Below are 6,595 nucleotides of genomic sequence, written 5' to 3' on the forward strand. Positions count from 1 at the left end.
GATCCCCACACCCAAATCATTGATATAAATTGTGAATAGTTGGGACCCAAGCAGTGATTCTTGTGGTACCCCACTCACCATAGTCTGCCAACCTGAGAATGACCCATTTATTCCGACTCAATTTTCAGAATTTTTGGATGAGCTATCTTTATAAATCCAAATCCCAGAAGAACATCCACTTTAGTAAGTTCACCAGCTAGCTTCACAGGGAGTTTCAGGTTAGTATCAATTCAGTCTAAGCTTCTCTCTATAAGCATCAAATCTATTCCAATAGCATCTCAAAGCACATCATTGGAGCATTGTCGAACAAAGTTTGACACGGAGCGACAGAGATATGAGGATGGGTAACCAAAAACCTGATCAGAGGAAGGAGTGTCTTAAAGGAGGTGAAAGAGGAAGAAACAAGGATGAGTTTAGGGAAGAGAATTTTAGAACTTCAGGCAGCTGAAGACTCGGCCGGTAACCAGGTGATTTTTCTTTTTTTTTACACAGCTTTTGTTTTTTTTTTCATTAATTGGTGGGACATGGGCATCGCTGGTTGGCTAGCATTTATTGCCCATCCCTAGTTGCCCTTGATTGATACAACTGAGTGGCTTTCTAGGCCATTTCAGAGGGCAGTTGAGAATCAACCACATTGCTGTGGCTCTGGAGTCACATGTAAGTCAGACCAGGTAAAGAGGGCAGATTTCCTTCCCTAAAGGACATTAGTGAACATTAGTGAATTTGTGGGCCAGCAGGAGCTGGAATTTCCCCCAGGCCCCAGAAAGAAGCCATGGGCCTCCTTTGCCCTGGCCATCCCTTTCCGCAAACTGGATTTCCTTCTGGGAACCGTTCCTACTTTTTACTCACAGTAACATTTTGGCTAATATTAGCACAGTGAAACCAACCTTTTGACACAGGCTCAGGTCAAAGTCCAGTATTCACAGATAAGGTAAAAACTGCTCTGCTGGAGATCTGCAAGGATTCCTACCGAAACAACAAACAATCTCAACTTAATCCAATCACAAAACTGTCTACGACTCAGCATTATTATTAGCAGTCTTTCTTGGGAAAACTCAAAGACAAGGAAACATGGAAGGCACAACAGAGCTTAATCTTCTGAAGGGGCCTAAAGCTAAATGTTGGCGCTTTTGTTTGTGTCACAAGTAGGCTTATATTACACTGCAATGAAGTTACTGTGAAAATCCCCTAGTCGCCACACTCCTGCACCTATTCGGGTACACTGAGGGAGAATTTAGATAAAAGTAAAATACTGCGGATGCTGGAGTCTGAAGCAAAAACAGAAAATGCTGGAAAATCTCAGCAGGTCTGACAGTCTGTAGGGAGAGAATAGAACCAATGTTTTGAGTCTACATGACCCTTCGTCAGTGCTGAGAGCAAAGAGAATCAGCAGAGATTTATACTATTAGGGTGGGGGGGGGGGGGTGTAGACAAAGGGAGTGTAAATGAGAATACAGAAGGCTGAGAAGGTGCTAAAAGTGTCCATTAAGTGATAAGAATGTGAGAATGGCAGAACAGAGGTACAAATGGTTAAAGGACAGCCTGAAGAATGTGACAGTTGCACTGAAGGTGGGAGGGGAGGGGGAGAGGGGGCAGGAGAGAGGGGGCAAGAAGGAGAGCTGGAATGGAGAAGTGTAAAAATAGAAGTGAAAAAGAAGAATGATAAAATGGATGAATGAGATTAAATGAAATGAAATAAAATAAATGGAAATGGGGTGAAAGTGGAGGAGAGAGTTCATCCTCTGAAGTTGTTGAACTCAATGTTCAGTCCGGAAGGCTGTAAAGTGCCCAGACAGAAAATGAGGTGCTGTCCTTCCAGTTTGCTTTGGGACAAACGTGTGGACAGGAGAGCAAGATGGTGCATTGAAATGGCAAGTGACAGGAAGGTCTGGGTCCTGCTTGTGGATGGACCAAAGGTGTTCAGCAAAGCGGTCACCCAGTCTACATTTGGTCTCTCCGATGTAGAGTAGACTGTATTGGGAGCAGCAAATGCAATAGATCAGATTGAAGAGGGTGCATGTGAAATGCTGTTTTGGAGATAAAGGAGCAGGTGTTACACCTTCTATGATTGCATAGGAAGGTGCTGTGGGCAGGGGGTGAGGGGTTGGGTGTGATGGAGGAGTGGATCAGGGTGTCCCAGAGAGAGCGGCCCCTGCAGAATCCTTACAACGGGGGTGAGGGGTACAAGTGCTGGGTAGTGGCATCATGCTGGAGTTGGTGGAAATGGTTTAGGAATGGCACCGAAATAGTCATCAATGTACCGATAAAGGAATTGGGCTGGAGTAGGACTATCATACATGGCCCAGCTAGCCCTCAATATTGAAATTCTCATCCTTATTTTCAAAGCCCTCTATGGCCTCAGCTCTCCCCATCTCTGAAAACGTCTTCAATCTAATAACATACTCTTCCAATTCTGCCCTCTTGCTGATTTTCTTAGCTCCACAGTTGACAGTCATGTCTTTACCTGCCTAGGTCCTAAGCTCTGAAATTTCCTCCATCTCCAGCTTTGGAGAACGCTTACGGATGAATGAACACCGCTCGACAATCACCAGGCAAGACTGTTCTCTTCCTGTGGGGGAGCACTTCAGCAGTCACGGGCATTCAGCCTTGGATCTTCAGGTAAGCGTTCTCCAAGGCGGCCTTCACGACACACGACAGCGCAGAGTCACTGAGCAGAAACTGATAGCCCAGTTCCGCACACATGAGGACGGTCTAAACCGGGATGTTGGATTTATGTCACATTATCAGTAACCCCCACAGCTTGACTCCTGGACTTGCACAATTTCACAAGCTGTACTGTCTGGAGACAATACACATCTCTTTAACCTGAGTTGAATGCTCCCTCCACCCACATTGTCTGTGCATTTAAGACCTGGCTGGCTGTAGAGATTTGCATTCTAATCAGTATTCTGTAATTTGATTTCTGTGTCTGTGCCCTGTTTGAGAACAGAGACCACTCCATCTGACGAAGGAGCATTGCTCCGAAAGCTTATGGTATTTGCTACCAAATAAACTTGTTGGACTTTAACCTGGTGTTGTGAGACTTCTTACTGTGCTTACCCCAGTCCAACGCCGGCATCTCCACATCATTTCTTTACTACACCATTAACAGTCATGACTTCAACTGTGAAATTCCCTCCCTAAATCTCTACCTCTCCATCTCTCTTTTCTCCTTCATGACACTTCATAAAACCTAGGTCATGGACTAAACTTTTGGCTACCTATCCCAATATCTCCTCTGTATGTGGCTCCATCGTAAATTTTGTTTGATAAGGCTTCTGTGAAGTGCCCTGGGATATTTTACTACATTGATGGCACTATATAAATACTAATTGTTGAAAACTGACAAGAAACTGTTAATTAATTCACTTCATACTTTGAGAGGATCCTGACAGGAATTCAGCAGTGTTAATGAGAATATACTCCATTGGTTGATCTACGATGGTTCAGTGAGTCAAATTGAAACATCATTGGTTCCTAGGCTTAGACTGGGTGGTAAACTCTTGACAAGGTGTTGATGTGAAGGAGTTATGGATTCATCAATCCCAGTGTTCTTAAATTAATTTCCCATACCATTATAAAAGTTTCTTTATTAGTATCACAAGTAGCCTTACACTAATACTGCAATGAAGTTACTGTGAAAATCCCCTAGTAGCCACACCCCGGCGCCTGTTCAGGTACACTGAGGGAAAATTGAGCATGGCCAGTGCACCTAAACAGCACATCTTTCGGACTGTGGGAGGGAACTGGAGCACCCGCAGGAAACCCACGCTGACGCGAGGAGAATGTGCAGGCTTCGCACAGTGACCCAAGCCAGGAATCAAATTGGACTCCCTGGCGCTCTGAGGCAGAAGTGCGGACCACCCTGCCAACCTGCCCATTTAAATGTTATCAACATAAGATTTTGTGGCGCAGGCTTTCATCATAATCCAAGTAATAATATGAAAAGTATAGCTTAACATTCATCATATTTGATATTAATTGTTGTTAAAATATAAGTTAGATTTATCTATATCTATTGGAACACATAATTCTTTAGACTGACTTCTCTTAACTGCATAATAAATGTTTAAATGATATTATATTACATTGATTGAAAGTGCACAGTATGCAAATCTAAATTCACAGACCGGTAATTACACCACCAGAGCAATGGCAACTCAGCTACTGCATCCAAAGAGCAGTGTTTGAATTTCAATCATAGCTATTCATAATCTGGTCATTGAGTGCAATTCATTGCACAATGGTTGAATGTAACTCTTGACAGTTTGACCAAGGAACAATACTGATGTCATGTAGGTGCTGGACTGTTAACCTCCTTTGATTGAGAATGAAACTTGGGAGTGATTGGGAGGAGAAAACAATGGAAAAATGTTCAAAAATATTAAGCATATGCGTGCTTCCAATCCAACTTTAAAAGAATTATCTGGTATGTTCTTATCTGGTATTTGCTTTGGACTTACAATTTTGCTTGTTTAGGAATATATTAATCAAGATATTCAAGGGTCATTTTTCCAACGTTTCAGTAGCTTTAACTATGGAAAGAATAAGTGCTTTGTCTTTCTGGGAGCAGGCTGCAAGGCAGAGTAATTAAAGTGAGAATGACAAGATGACATACTGAACAGAACATCTATTGTATCAACGCTCCATATATCAATTTAATAATAATGTTCATTAAAAATAAAGACATTCAAAGTGAAAATCTGTTGAAAACACTGGAGGTGACTTTGATCCCAATTATATTAGACTGGATAGGTTTACTGTTTCAAATGGAATCTCGTGAAATTATTTTAATTATTTTTAGCAATGGCTTGTGTTATTTTTGTAGTAATTATTCATTTCAAAATATTGAAAACAGCTCATAAAAATTATAGACAAAACTATAAACTTAATAATTACGTCTGTTCCATTGACAACATATATAATAACTCCAGGAGTCAGCTGTAAAGGAACAGTGCTTTATTGCACAAAATAAAGTAAAGTAAAACCACATGCCTGTGGTGAACACAAAAAGATCCCAACTGGGACAATACAATAATGGACCATTCGGGGGTGTGCTTTATACAGGACTCGTTATACGAGCTCCACCTGGTTGGGACTGGGCTGATGTGAAGGGAGGAAACGCCTTGTCTTCCTTGAAGAGGCCCAGTCGAGGTTTGTGATTGGTTACTATGGTGAAATGCCAGCCGTAGACATACTGGTGGGGTGGAACATTTTCACCGCAAACACCATGGCCAAACCTTCTTTTTTCGACCTGAGCTTACTTCCTCTCTGCATTTGCAAGGATTTGTAATGCGTATGTGATTGGACGTTCTGTCCCATCATCCCAACAGTGCAATAATACTGCTCCTATCCCATAGGGGGAGGCGTCCTTGATTACAATGAGTGATCTCAGGGAGTCATAGTGGGCTGGTATATTTGTTGACAGCAATTGTTGTTTGACATTTGCAAAGGCCTTCCCTCGTGGCATTTGCCATGACCATTTCTGATTTTTCTTTAACAGTACATGGAGAGGTACCAGTAGGGTCACCAAGTTCAGTATGAATTTTCCATAGTAATTTATGAGACCTTGGAAAGGTCTGTTGTGTTCCTTAGAGTCAGAGCCTCTTTTATGACTTTCACCTTCTCTTCGACAGGATGTAAATCATAGAATCCCAAGTGCAGGAGGCCATTCAGCCCATTGAATCTGCACCGACAACAATCCCACTCTATCCCCATAACCTCACGTATTTACCCTTCTAATCCCCCTGACACTAAGGGACAATTTAGCATGGCCAATCCACCTAACCCGCACATCTTTGGACTGTGGGAGGAAACTGGAGCACCGGGAGGAAACCCAAGCAGACACGGGGAGAACTTGCAAACTCCACACAGACAGTCCCCCGAGGCCGGAATCAAACCCGGGTCCCTGGTGCTGTGAGGCAGCAGTGCTAACCACTGTGCCACCGTGCCACCCTTGTCCATCTTGTAATCCATCCTTGTCAACTCTGTACCCAATGTTCGTTACTTCATTGACCTGGAACACATATTTTTCCCTTTTTAATCGGATGCCTTCATCAGAAAAAAACTGTAAGACAGCCTCCAAACTCTCCAAATGTTCTTTTGCAGCAGCTCCTGAGATTAAAACATCATCCAGATAGACTGCCATTCTGGGCAGCCCTTGAAGGATGTTCTCCATTACTCTTTGAAAAATGGCGCAAGCCGAAGACACCCCAAAGGGAAACGAGTATACTCATACAGTCCTTTGTGAGTATCTATGGTGACATCCTTCCTGGATGACACCACAAGCTCCAGTTGGAGGTAGGCATGGCTCATGTCTAATTTGGAAAAGATGTGACTCCCAGCCAACAATGCATGCAAGTCTTCTAAGTGTGGATCAGGATATCTTCTAAGTGTGAGGCTCTATTGACTGTCAACTTATAATCCCAACAGAGGTGGATCGAATTGTCAGGCTTTAAAACTGGGACAACTAGGGTGGCCCATTCAGCAAATTGCACTGGGTGTATAATGCCAAGATCCTCTGGATGTTCCAATTTGGCCTCTACTTTGGCACGTAGGACTTAGGGGACTGGTTGTGCCTTGAAGTGTTTAGGTT

This window comes from Mustelus asterias, chromosome 3 (assembly GCF_964213995.1).
Source record: "Mustelus asterias chromosome 3, sMusAst1.hap1.1, whole genome shotgun sequence".
NCBI classification, from domain to species: Eukaryota; Metazoa; Chordata; class Chondrichthyes; order Carcharhiniformes; family Triakidae; genus Mustelus; species Mustelus asterias.